The sequence below is a fragment of the Marmota monax genome, unplaced genomic scaffold (genome assembly GCF_021218885.2).
Source record: "Marmota monax isolate L192 unplaced genomic scaffold, Marmota_monax_Labrador192_F-V1.1 WCK01_AAM20220418_F8-fsc00176, whole genome shotgun sequence".
In the NCBI taxonomy this organism is placed as follows: Eukaryota; Metazoa; Chordata; class Mammalia; order Rodentia; family Sciuridae; genus Marmota; species Marmota monax.
In genome coordinates this window covers 2,542,136-2,555,375 of record NW_026694774.1, presented here as the reverse complement: position 1 = coordinate 2,555,375, position 13,240 = coordinate 2,542,136, and the positions used below count along the sequence as shown (strand labels likewise).

At 32.5% G+C, this 13,240-nt stretch overlaps 1 protein-coding gene across 1 annotated transcript in view; it reads right to left on the bottom strand.

The window, feature by feature from the left end:
• Dach2 (dachshund family transcription factor 2) overlaps window positions 1-13,240 on the bottom strand; it is a 153,500-nt gene that overhangs the window by 59,650 nt on the left and 80,610 nt on the right. The window lies entirely within an intron of this gene.

Here is a 13,240-nt window from a genome sequence, read left to right as displayed (position 1 = left end):
TAAAAAGAAGATCTACATGATGTAAAGAGCTGAAAGCCCTGGGAAAAACTCATAAATAGTGACAACTTAGTACATTCTTAATTTTTCTGCACAAAAATCATGGCTATGATATACATTTTTTTCTGTTAGACCTCGGGAACTGGTGCTGAATTATATTAATTGTTTTTATAGTCACAGAATACAATCATGGGTTTTTTTTTTCAAACAGATCCTGTCAGTTCCTTAGTATCACTTAGATTTGTATAGTTTTAAATAATTAATTTGAATTAAAAGCAAATATTTTTATACACTTCTATCTGCTATGGCTTTCAAGACTTTTGAGATTATAAACATTGTTATAAAACACTGATGTTATTTGCCATATTTATGCATGAGAAATTATTGAATAATACTGCATCATTTCAGTTAATTTGATCAATAAAATAATCAAATTGCAATGTTTGTGCACATATGCAATAAAAATGAATGATAGACATGCTGGGTCAGGGAATATTTGTTCTATAAAATATTTAATTCATTCATAATACATTTCTTAAATTAAATATTCTAATTATCTATAATTATAACATCAGTATTCAAATCATCATAGCATCAAGAATTAGTTTATTTAATTAGTTTATTGAAAATGTACATGTTCATTTTCATATTGATTTTGCATGAGGCCCAAAATTTATAAACCCCCTAAAGAAAAACAGTCATTGTTTAATGCAAATATAATGACATGAGAATTAAAAGTTATTATTTCGTTAGCTGTTGTGAACATTTTGCAATGTCTGTCATTTCATCAGGCAGAATGATACCACCCTTCCTCTGAAGATGTCTATTCCACATCTTAATTGTCAAAACCTGTGAATATACTACATTATATGACCAAAAGGACTTTTGGAGTGGTCATTCAGAATTTTGATATAGAGAGATCATATTGGATATTGGGAAATTATCTTGATGCTCCCAATATGATCAAAAGCTTCTTAAAAGTAGAAAAGAGACAGAAGAGGAGGATCACAATGATGCAACATTGCTGTCTTTGATGGTAGAAGAAAGGGGCTTTGATCCAATAAATATGAGTGACCTATAGAAAATGGAAAAGGCAAGAAACCTACAGAAAGGATGTAACTTTATCAGGACTTTGCTTTTAACCTTGTGAGACCCATTTGTGATTTCTGATCTACAGAACTGTAAGATAATAAATTTGTATTATTTTAAGCCACTGAATTTGTGTTAATTTGTTCTAGCAGTATTAGAACACTAATACAGTCATCAATATATTATGTTCATTATTATATGGTGTATTACATTATTGCCTAGCATTTAGTTAACATTCAATAACTTTTGTGAAATGAACTGTAGAATTTTCATATAGTAATTTCAGTTTTATGCACTAATTAAATAGCAATAATTGTAAATATACAGTATAAAGACTTCATAGCTATTGTCATGCCTTAAAAACAATATTTTAAGCAGAGAAATGTGCTGATGGAACTCATTTATATTTAGTATACAGGAAAACATCTGGTTGTAATGTATATGAGGAACAATCAAAAGCAATATATAAATTAGACAGAAGAAAATAATCAAGTTCTCTCCACAATAATTCTACTCAATTTTGGAGGGATAATATGGGATGGACAGAAATATCTATACATCCCTCACACCACACATCCTTTCATTTTTTTAAGAGAGTAGAAGTTCATTAGTTTTGAAAGCCAACCAAAACTGTCATGGTTAAAAACATATTCTCCAGATAGTATATACATATACACATTCACAACCACAATAAAAAATTTCATATGTGAAGCCCTTTTTGTTTCTTTCACTGTTTTATTGTCACATTCATTCATACCAAAATATGTGCATAAAGTGAAAAGCATTCAGTAATTGTCTTTGAATTTTTGAATTCTAACAATGACAATTTTCTTATATATATATATAAGAATTATATACATGTATATGTATATAATTCAATGGATCTCCCAATTAATGGATAAGGGAAAATTACAGAAGTTACTATACAAAAATACAATTAAAGAAACAAAAGCACTGTACAATAGCCAAAGGGAATCACACATGCAGCATTATATGCCTCCATAATAAAAATGGAAAATTTTTTCAGTGATTCATACAATAGAGAGTTTGTAAAAATAAGAGGATACAAATGACAATTATACTTTGTCTTGTCCACTCTGCCTAATAAAAAATGAAAGCTTATTCTTAGTAAAGAAAGACTGGATGAACATCAACACAAATAGAAAATTATATACATAACAAGACAAATATAATGCTATAATAAGGTATTTCCCCAACATGTTTAAAATTAGCATGTGATTGAGAAATATAAGCTTGAATCAATTATCTTCAAACTCCTTTTTTGCCATTTTCAACAGTACATTATATAAAATATAAACTAACTTGAAAACACGATTTGGAGAGTCAATATTAAGAGTGACAGTAATATTTTACATGAAACAATGTTTTGCTTTAAGGTTTTGTAGCCTGCCCTTTCTAAATTTAATCTGGGTTTAGTTTTTTGTTATTATTTTCCTAAGGCAGCCTGGAGGTCAGACTGTTTTTTTTGCCATGTAAATCATGTTAAAGAAGTCCAGTATCTTATATTGATTTAGAATTAGTTGTGTCAAAAAAAAAAATCTGTGCAGAACTGAAATATTTAATTGCTTCTCAAATAATGATAGTTCTATGAACAATGTCTTCTTTGCAAGTAAACATTCATTTTTCAGCCCTATAATCAGTATGCATCTATTTAGCTACTTAACTGCAATGTGTTTTGGTTCATTAGGTGGTTACTGTTGTGTCTCAGCCTAGTTAAAATTTCACAGCAAGTTAATCTGTTTTATTACAAATGAGAACACAAGTAATAATGTCCTCACCATTTGCCAAATACAGGGTTAGCACTATTTGCAACAAATCAATAAGGACATTTAAAAAGGAAAATGGCAAATCTAAAACCCCAATCATTTTTAACTCATTGATGACTTCATTTTATGTGGCATTTATGACTTTTACAACCCACTTACTCTTCATGCATTTCATTTGTGACCCATCAAAAACAGCTGTAGCTCCTCTAAAACACCACAGCAATCTCCAGATTCAAAGAAGCAAAGAAGGAAGATTTCCAAAATTGATAATTCTAAAACAACCAAATTACTATTTACTCCTGCAATTAGTAAAATAATCTTAAATAACAACTCAGATTCTAACATGTATTGTATACTTCAAGAATTGTTATTAATTAGAACATACATTAACCTCCTATATCATACAATTTTCTTTGTCTTGAGATACACAAATAGTAGAAGGAGATGTTCATCATATTAAATCATTTGAAAGCATATACTCTTTCTTCATAAAGAACAGGAACAATTCTTCAAAAATGCAGGTTTATCACACTCAATTTGGTTTAAGATTCAGTTTATTACCAATAAAGTATCAACTCACCATTTTCATAGAGATAATTTATTTCATGTCAATATATCCCTTTTCCTCTTTGGAAATATGATGGCATACCCCAAGTTTATGAAGCACCAATATATGTGTATTAAACATCTCTATCACGTGTGTTATATGTACATGCACATGTGTTTCACTCTTTTAATGTTGACTTGTTGCCTCTGGTACTTTACTTTATTGATCCTTATCAAGCATTCAGTGGTTTTATATAATACATAATTGGTCTTGTTAGTTTTATTTAACTTGAATTCAACTCTCCCTGTAATTACTGTTCTAAATGTTAATCGATTAATGAGTTCCTAAAGGATTGAATGGCATTTCATTGCTGAGGAGTGGCTTTTGGAATTTTATATGAATTCTAGTTATTTTACTCCTGTATTTGTCTTGATATTTCATATTCAATTGATGTGCTCCTTCTGTACTATCACAAGAGTTCTGCAGAAGGAGAGCAGATTGTAACTTGACAGTCTTTAATAATAAAATAAGGGATGGAGAAAGAAAAAAGTTTGCATTGTTACTATTAATTTGCTTTACCCCTAATTCTAGAGAAAAATTTGATGTCCAAAGTTGTTATTTTTGAATACGATTAAAAGCATGACACTTTGTGTGTCATTATGAACCAATTTAAGAATTATTCTGTTGTTGAGAGCCACAGCCAAAGGGGCCCCAGCAAACTTCCAGCTGCCAGCAAACTTCCAGCTGACAGCTGATGATTGGCTCACAGTGGCACCAGCAAACTTCCAGCTGCCAGATGATGATTGGCTCACAGTGGCCCCAGCAAACTTCTAGCTGTCAGCTGATTGGCTCCTCTGCGGTGATGCTCATTGGGCTGTTTCCCCGCCCTTTCAGACAACGGAGCTGCTCATTTGGGGACTTTTTTGGCTCCACCCATGCGACCCAGCCAATTGGCCTCAAGAGAAGGAGAGGTGGGGGGGTTGAGAGGCTTGTGGGAAGCCCGTGGTGGCAGTTGGGCTCTGAGGGAATTCCTGAAGAGCTCTTGTGGTTTGGCCTGTGTGTTCTAAAAATAAAGTTCGTTTCTGCTTGATAAGTGGCTCGTGAATTGTGCCCAGCCAGACTGCGGCATTTGGTGACCCTCATGGGGAACAACTGAGGATAGTCCATGTTTTGCATTTACTATCCCTGCACTGAATCATGAAGGTCCTGATCAGAGATATGAATGGAAAGTACTCCCTCAAGGGATGCCTAACAGCCCAATTATGTGTCAAATTTATGTTAACAAAGTAATCCAGCCACTTAGAAATCAAAATCCTGAACTACAAATATTTCACTATATGGATGATGTATTATTAGCACACAAAGATAAAAACTCATTGCTAGAATGTTATGCCACACTTACAAACTTATTAAAAAATTATAATCTAGAGATAGCAATAGATAAAGTATGATTAAATTTTCCAATTAATTATTTAGGAGTTCTATTATCCTCAACCATGGTCCGTCCACCAAAAATTCAAATACGAGTAGATCAACTCAAATCACTTAACGATTTTCAAAAGTTATTAGGAGACATAAATTGGATAAGGCCTTATCTAGGTATACCAACAGGAGAGTTGGGACCTTTATTTGATATCCTAAAAAGTCCATCAGATCCAAATTCACCCCGAATGTTAACACCTGAAGCAAGAAAGGCATTAAAAATCATTGAAACATATATGGAAAATATGCATTTGGATAGAATTGATATAAGTTTGCCTTTATTATTTATTGTACTACCAACAAAAAATATTCCTACAGGAGTATTTTGGCAAGAAGGTCCATTATTATGGATACGTTTATCTTATTCTCCTAACACTATTCTTATTAGGTATCCTGAGGCTGTAGGACAATTAATACTCAAAGGAATAAAAGCAGCAAAGGGAGTGTTTGGAATTTCTCCCAATAAAATTATTACTCCATATACTATGGATCAAATTGATGAGTTAGCTAATGAGTTAAATACTTGGGCAATAATCATATGCAAATCTAATGTTTCATTTGATAACCACTTACCATCTAATCCTTTATTGTCTTTTTGGTCATTGCATCCTGTAATTTTTCCAAAAATGACAAGAAAAACACCTATCATGAATGCTCCAAATATATTCACTGATTGGTCAAATAATGGTACAGCAGCAATAGTTATACCTGATCAAACTTTTACATTTTTAGTACCCAAACAATCAGCTCAAAAGGTAGAGCTTAATGCAGTATTACAAGCTTTTGTGATGTTTAAAGATTCTGTATTTATTTTCTGATAGTCAGTATATAGTTAATGCTATAGTATCCCTTGAAGGTGCTGGTAGGATTTCCCTTTCCTCTACTGTTTTCTCTTTGCTTTCCACTATACAAAGTCTAATCTGGGACAGAAAAGATCCATTCTTTATAGGACATATCAGGGCACATACAGGATTGCCTGGACTATGTATCACTTGTATGCATTGTGAACTCACTTGTATGCATTGTGAACTATCTGTTGGTGCAGCGACTTGTGGTAGTGTTGGGGTATTTTTGCTGATGGTGTCATCGGTGGTACAATTTTTCCAAAAGGAGCCATCAATTGGCTTGGTGTATCCTCCTCCCTTTTGCTTGTGATGGTCGTTCAGCTAAAATTTGGGGGCCAACAGAGGTGAGGCAAAGAACCTCACCCCCCCCCCCGCTGGCTGTATGCTGGACCGGTAGTCAATGACGGGTAAGATCCAATTACAATGGTACCAACCTAAGATAGGAGGCTGATGCCTTGAGGTCAGCTCATCCGGTAACGAGTAAGAACCATATGTAATATTGGACAACCTAAGGCAGGCACGGTCCCTAAGCCACATGCTTGTTGTTTAAACAGAGAGGGGGAGATGATGAGAGCCACAGCCACAGGGGCCCCAGCAAACTTCCAGCTGCCAGCTGATGATTGGCTCACAGTGGCCCCAGCAAACTTCTAGCTGCCAGCTGATTGGCTCCTCTGTGGTGATGCTCATTGGGCTGTTTCCCCGCCCTTTCAGACAACGGAGCTGCTCATTGGGGGACTTTTTTTGGGTCCACCCATGCGACCCAGCCAATCTGCCTCAAGAGCAGGAGGGGTGCGGGGGTTGAGAGGCTTGTGGGAAGCCGGTGGTGGCAGTTGGGCTCTGAGGGAATTCCTGAAGAGCTCTTGTGGTGTGGTATGTGTGTTCTAAAAATAAAGTTCATTTGTGCTTGATAAGTGGCTCGTGAATTGTGCCCAGCCAGACTGTGGCACTCTGTTTTCCACAATCACCAATTATAGCAGTTTCTAAGAACTCAGGTGGGAAAAACTGGCTATCTATCTATCTATCTATCTATCTATCTATCTATATTAGTTCATTAAACAGTGAATCTACAATACTTCCTCTCCAAAAGTAATTAAATAACTTACCACTCAGAAAACATAACTCTGGATATTGGGAGGTTTCATTCTACAGTGATTTTGAAGGCAAAATTTAATCTTGGATTTATAAAGGTAATATAATACTGTGCATAAGAAATGATGCCAGTTTGTAGTTGCACCTGGAACACATAACCATAAAAAATCTAAACTCATAGGTACACCCTATTTGTGACCTATGTGATGTTTGGAAAAAGGACCCTCTCACCTCTTCAGTGTGATTAGTTTGTTGAGGAAGAAGCTGAGAGATGAAGGGAATCATCCATTATATCTGCTCATAATCATAGCATGTGAATGGTCTGAAGTGGGAGAATGGATATTCAAGGAAAAATGCATAGTTTCCAAATTATGTTGTAGGTTTGCAAGTCTGCCACCCACCCACCCAAACAAACAAACACAAACGACCTTCAATTTTCATTCAATGTATCTTCATCTCAAGTTGTAAAAGATACTAATAGCTTTGTCTTTCCATAGAGACCTTCAAATAAGATTCAAGTAGTGATTTTTTCAGTGAATTTGAATTATCACAAAACCCTGCTCTGTGTTGACTAATTTTAATACCAGATGTTCACATGCTAATGCCACTGCCTTGTGACCATTTCCTATCAATTCATTAATTGCCAGCTGCTCAGTGAAACAAAAAACACAGCTAATCAGATGGCATTGGTAAACAGCCAAATAATCACTTTCTACTTAAAAATCTTAAATTTATTTATCAGAGAAAACTTTAGTACACTGACATTATAAAGTGTCCCACAAATACAGGGGGAAAATGTCATATTATACTCTGAAATATGAAATAGGGAATAAACTTTCATACCAGTCAGGTATTTTATATAATTTTGCCTTTAGAATTTTGATGTAATAAACTTTCATACCAGTCAAGTATTTTACATACATTTGCTTTTAGAATTTTGATATAATTAAAGGATGAATAGTCTTTCAAGCCTAATGATCATAATGCAATTTCCAATTCATATTATGGCTATATTAGTTATTAGCTACAAATGTTAATAGCTGAGCCAACACTAAAGGGATCTGAGTCAGAACTAAAAGCTACTATGTGCTTGGCATAAAAATATTCTCAAACTAGTGTCTGGGAAAGTAAGAACAATAATAATCACAAATATTTATTTTTAACTTGTAATGTCTTTTTTACTTTTGGAATTAAAGCCTGTATTGATAATGATTGTTCATGTTGTAAACACTTCCCAAAGTTTAACATCTAGTGAATTCTTAGCTTTCATTCATTCATGTGACAAATATTTATTGAGTGCCTAATATAACACATTAGAAATAGAAAAAAAGTCTATGAGTATTTTCCTGTGGCATGTAGATGCCTATAGTCCAAACTAAAGACTGAATAATTCAGATATACATTTTCAAAGATTATTCATAATAAAGCATAAATCAGGTCAGATTTGATATTAAAATGGGCATATCTATCACCAGGTCTTAATTTTTCCTTTGTGGAATGTGCCATTAATGTGAACAAATGCTCTCTAGAGAAAGGGGTAAATACCTGTAAGAGAATCCAATGGTGGGGACACCCTTGATCCTGGTACTGATGAGAGATTCACAGAAGAATCTATATATATGAAGCTACTGTTGTCTCAGGCTACCCCTTGACTATGATATTGATTCCTACTTATTACTATTTCTACATGGATCCTGGAACAGGAAATAAATAAAATAATGTTAGCTAATATACACTAAATATTTATTACATGCCAAACACTGTTCTGTATTATATGTTTTCTCTCATCACATTATCACATTATCACTTTATTTCGCTCATTACATTATTTCTTAGCATCACATTATCTATGAAGTAGGTGAAGTAGGTACAATTACCATTCCCATTTCATTGGGAGACAGACAAATTGAGATGAAGTTAGGTTAATTAATTTGTCTAATGTCACATAACGAGAAATATTGAAAATAGAATTCAAAGACAGGCAAAGAGCCTATTTTTAAATAATACTACTCCAATGATTTCAGATTTCTGCTTCTGAATAGATATTATATGGCTAACAGAGTATGAGAGTTTTAGCTGAAAATAGTATATAATTCTACAAATATTTGGAGGTCCTATGTTTTATTTTTATTTTTAATAAGTCAGTGTAACATATCCCTTTGCATGCATTTCCCATTTGTTACATCAGTGAATAATGTATTCTCTGTCTCTGTTTTCTCAGAGAAAATAAAATTTAAAATATTTGAAATTAAAAATATTTAGCAATAAATATTCTTTCTGAGCAACTGAAAGACTAACTGCAATACATTTTTTGATTGTTAATCAGTATTATCAGAACTTTTTTCACAGATGACTGATAGGTTTGGACATTTCATTGACCCTACATAATGTGTTGAGTTTTTCCATCATTTCAGAAACTAACTGAAGAATGTATAGAGAAACTTTCTGAAAAGATGAAAATATAGATTTATATTTGTGCTGTCTAATCTTTTAGCCACAAAGCAGAATGTAGCTATTAAGCCCTTAAAATGTGGCTGATTGCAACTTAGAAATTGGAGTTTTAATTTTACTTAATTAACTTAAATTTAAACAGACATATTCCATGAATGGCTATCATCTTAGATAGCCACAATATAGTAAGAATATTATGTACACCTAAGATTCATTGTTAATTGTTTAAATCCATGGAGGTAAGAAAATCTATTAAACTATAATATGTTTTTCTTTAGAAATCTCAGCCTCTAAAAGTGATATCACTTTTCATATTTCTTTTTTTTAAATTTACTTTTAATGGTAGTTGGACATAATATCTTTATTTTATTTATTTATTTTTATGTGGTACTGAGGATCAAACCCAACGCATCACACGTGCTAGGCGAGCATTCTACCACTGAGCCATAACCAACCCCACTTTTCAGATTTCTTAAAAGCTATGATTTTATTTTCTAGCTGTGTGGGAAAAAACACCACAGCACTTGTGACTATGCCACCCAACTCTATTTTCCTATGTAGTAGCTTTCACCAGCTAAGAATGTTTGCAAGCATCAGAACCTAACTTTTTTCACCATGGAACAAAAGTATTTTCAAACCTATTGGTTGGAAAAGCCCCAATGCAATTATGCCCAAATACCTTTCAATTGAAATCATTCTGTGCTAAAAGATTATGATTTAAATTGAAAGGCAAACTGCTTATTCAAATATTTTTAAAGAGATTACTAAAACTTTTAATTTGTTGTACTATTCTGAAGTAATATAGTTGATAGGTAAACTGGTTGAAAAAGTTTGTGTTCATTTCCTTTAAAGGATCTGATAGAAAATTGGCATGGAAAGTTTGAGTTGCATATTTTTTGCAATGCTTCAAAAGGAGAGTTGTCTTGACACCTATTCAATCCAAAGCTAATTGTTAGATATTCAGTAATTTGTGAGCCAGTTGTTAAAATATTAGTAACATGAAATCAGCCATGTTAGGAGTAATTTTAGACACTAACCCATTAAGAGATATAATCTTTACGGGAAGTGCAATTCCAATTAGAACTATTTAAATACATCAACAACATTGTTAACATTTTTTGTGAATTTTCACAATTTTTTTAAAACTCATAAACACTTGCTAATTTGTACTAGTCTCTAACTGTGTATATAAAAGTTTTGATATTTTGCTTTGCAGCTGTATTTTAAATTGATTATATTGATTATACAACAAAGAATGTTTCTGATTAGACCATTCTAACATTTCCTAATTTATACTAGATTTGTCAGAATGAAATCAAATTATATAGCTATGTCATTTCTTTCTAAACATTAAATGCTAAATTTTCTGACCATGCATATGTTGGAAGGATATTTTACCTCTAAATGTTAAATATGATATAAAAGACATGATTTCAGTCTAGTTTTTTGTAAAACAATGAGAAATATCAATTTAAACATCTGTTTTTATATCAAACTACCAGGATAAAAAAATTATATAAATGTAAATACATAAACTATACATTTGATTGACAAGTTTTTATATTCCCTAGTAATCTTAGGAGATGAATTCTCAACACAGAGATTTTCCAAATGCCTATAGGATTCTAATAGATTTAACTTTGAAACCCTCTTCTTTATGGTGATGCACATGAAAGCAAATTCTGTTGAAACTCAAATAACAGTGTAAAACATATCCTTAAAAGTTGGTATCATATTCCTGGTATCTTCTTGGTAGCTTCTTCAAAGGAAGGTGACACTCTAATACATATATTCAATTATTTTTAGTGACTTATAAAATTTTAATTTTAATTATGTATGGTCTATGGCTTATTATTTTTAAATATGATAATGTTAATATCACATAATAGCACTTTTACAAAACAAACATGACAACTTTATTAAAAGCCTTTCTCTATTCACTGAAATTGAATTTTTCTTCAGATAGGATATCACTCTGTTGCCCAGTCTATTTACAAATATTTTCATTTATCTAATCATCCTCCAGTGGAAATCTACTTGAGGTAGATTTATACAGCAATTGTATCCAAGGTCATTTGAATTAATCCTGTCTCTTTCAACTTACTTTAATCAAAATATGCAAAAGTAAACATTTATCTTCAGCATAAAATGGCTTCTGTGAATTTTGCAGGACTTAAAGTATGATCTAATGTTGAGCTTTTAAAAAGTGCTGAAAATTGTATCTGTGATAGTTTAGACTTTCTTTTCTAAAAGTTTGTATGTGAAATAGGCTAATCACCAATAAAAAAATAATGATATTGAATTAATAAGTTAACAACAAAGCAACGTTTGGAATAAGGAGAAGGTAATAATCCCTTCCATTTCTATCACCATAATAATTATCATGAAAGACCAACTGAAAGTCATAAGTTGCACTCCTTAGTCACTCTTGGCTTCAAATTCTTCACAAAACTATCCAAAGTTTCAAGAATTCAATGAAAATTACATTTTTATTGAATAACTACATTTTATTGAATAATAAAATCAGAATTTTATTTCAATCTGAAAAATGGTCCTCATGAAAACTAATCAAATGCACCTTTAAAGAGTCATGAGCATGTGTCAAAGCATTCTTCCATCATTTAAAAGCAAATATAACAATACCAGTGAAGTATGTTTTTGTTTCCTAATTGAATTTCAAAATTTGTATGCAGGTCATGTTTTCTTAATGACCATCTAATTTTAAAATCATGGTAATTATATTCTGTATTTTAAATAATGTCCATGGGTAATTTTGTTCTCAAAGACAACTCTAATTCTCAGTTTACACTCTGACCAAATATTCAAACAGCTAGTATACATTAACCCATTAATAGCTATGATCTTTACAATTAGTCATTGAAATACATCTGAAGTTTTATAAAAATGACCAATTTTTCTTTTCCTTTCATATAAGGTTGTGTTTTAGAAGTGTTCCCAAACCCGAATTAGAAGTGGAATTTAAAATGTGACCAAAATATTCAGAATCTCATATTTCTTCCGCTTTCTCTTCTCTTATCCCCATGCCTATCTATTACAATCATATCAGTATTGCAGGGCTCAGTTCATATCCGTCAGCTGCAGTGTCTTTACCTGCCCCTTCTCTTCTTCAAGGTAGATATGATCTCTCCCTCCTCTAAATTCCAGTAGTTCTTGGTGATTCTCTTATGCTATTCATCATAGTCTGTCTTGTTAGTATACATTGCATGGATTCTTGTATATCTCACATTTAGTCTGTAAGTTTCTGAAAGTTAAAGTATCTGTTATTTATCAGTTTCCCATATTGTCCAATGTAATTGCGTGTCTATTTCAAGAATGTGTTTGCCAGGTAATGAAGGGGAAAAGGAACAAACCAATGTGTTGTTATGATTGACCATACTCTTAGATTCTTATATCACCATTTTCTTAAGAGAAAGAAAATATTCAAAAGCTTAGTTCATAAATACTTAGAAAGCATAGAGAACATGTCTAAGAATAATAGAAAACAGAGGAGGAAATGACAAGATATCATTTGAATTTCATTATTAGTGTTACATATGGCCATAAACTTTTGAAAAATTTTATCCTAATGAAAATAATGATAGTGTGACAAATTACCATAAATGTTTGTTTAATGTTTCATGGTTTTGACATGTATTTTACTCACATTATCCATAGACAGTCAATGAAATGACTGGGATAGATTATTATTATGACCTTCATTTTACAATTGAGGAAACACATTCAGGCAGGTTAAGTGCTATGCCCAAGGTCATTCAGTCAATCAGTGTCAAATCAGAATTGGAACCTGAGTTTCTCTGAATATAAGTCCTATGCCATGGTGTGTCATATCTCATAACTACCCCTCAAACCCCTAAAAGATGCAGTGTTTACTTTGTTTCACCCTAGCAATGGGAATGGTTTTTTCATACTCTTCTACTGTCTGGCCATGCCTC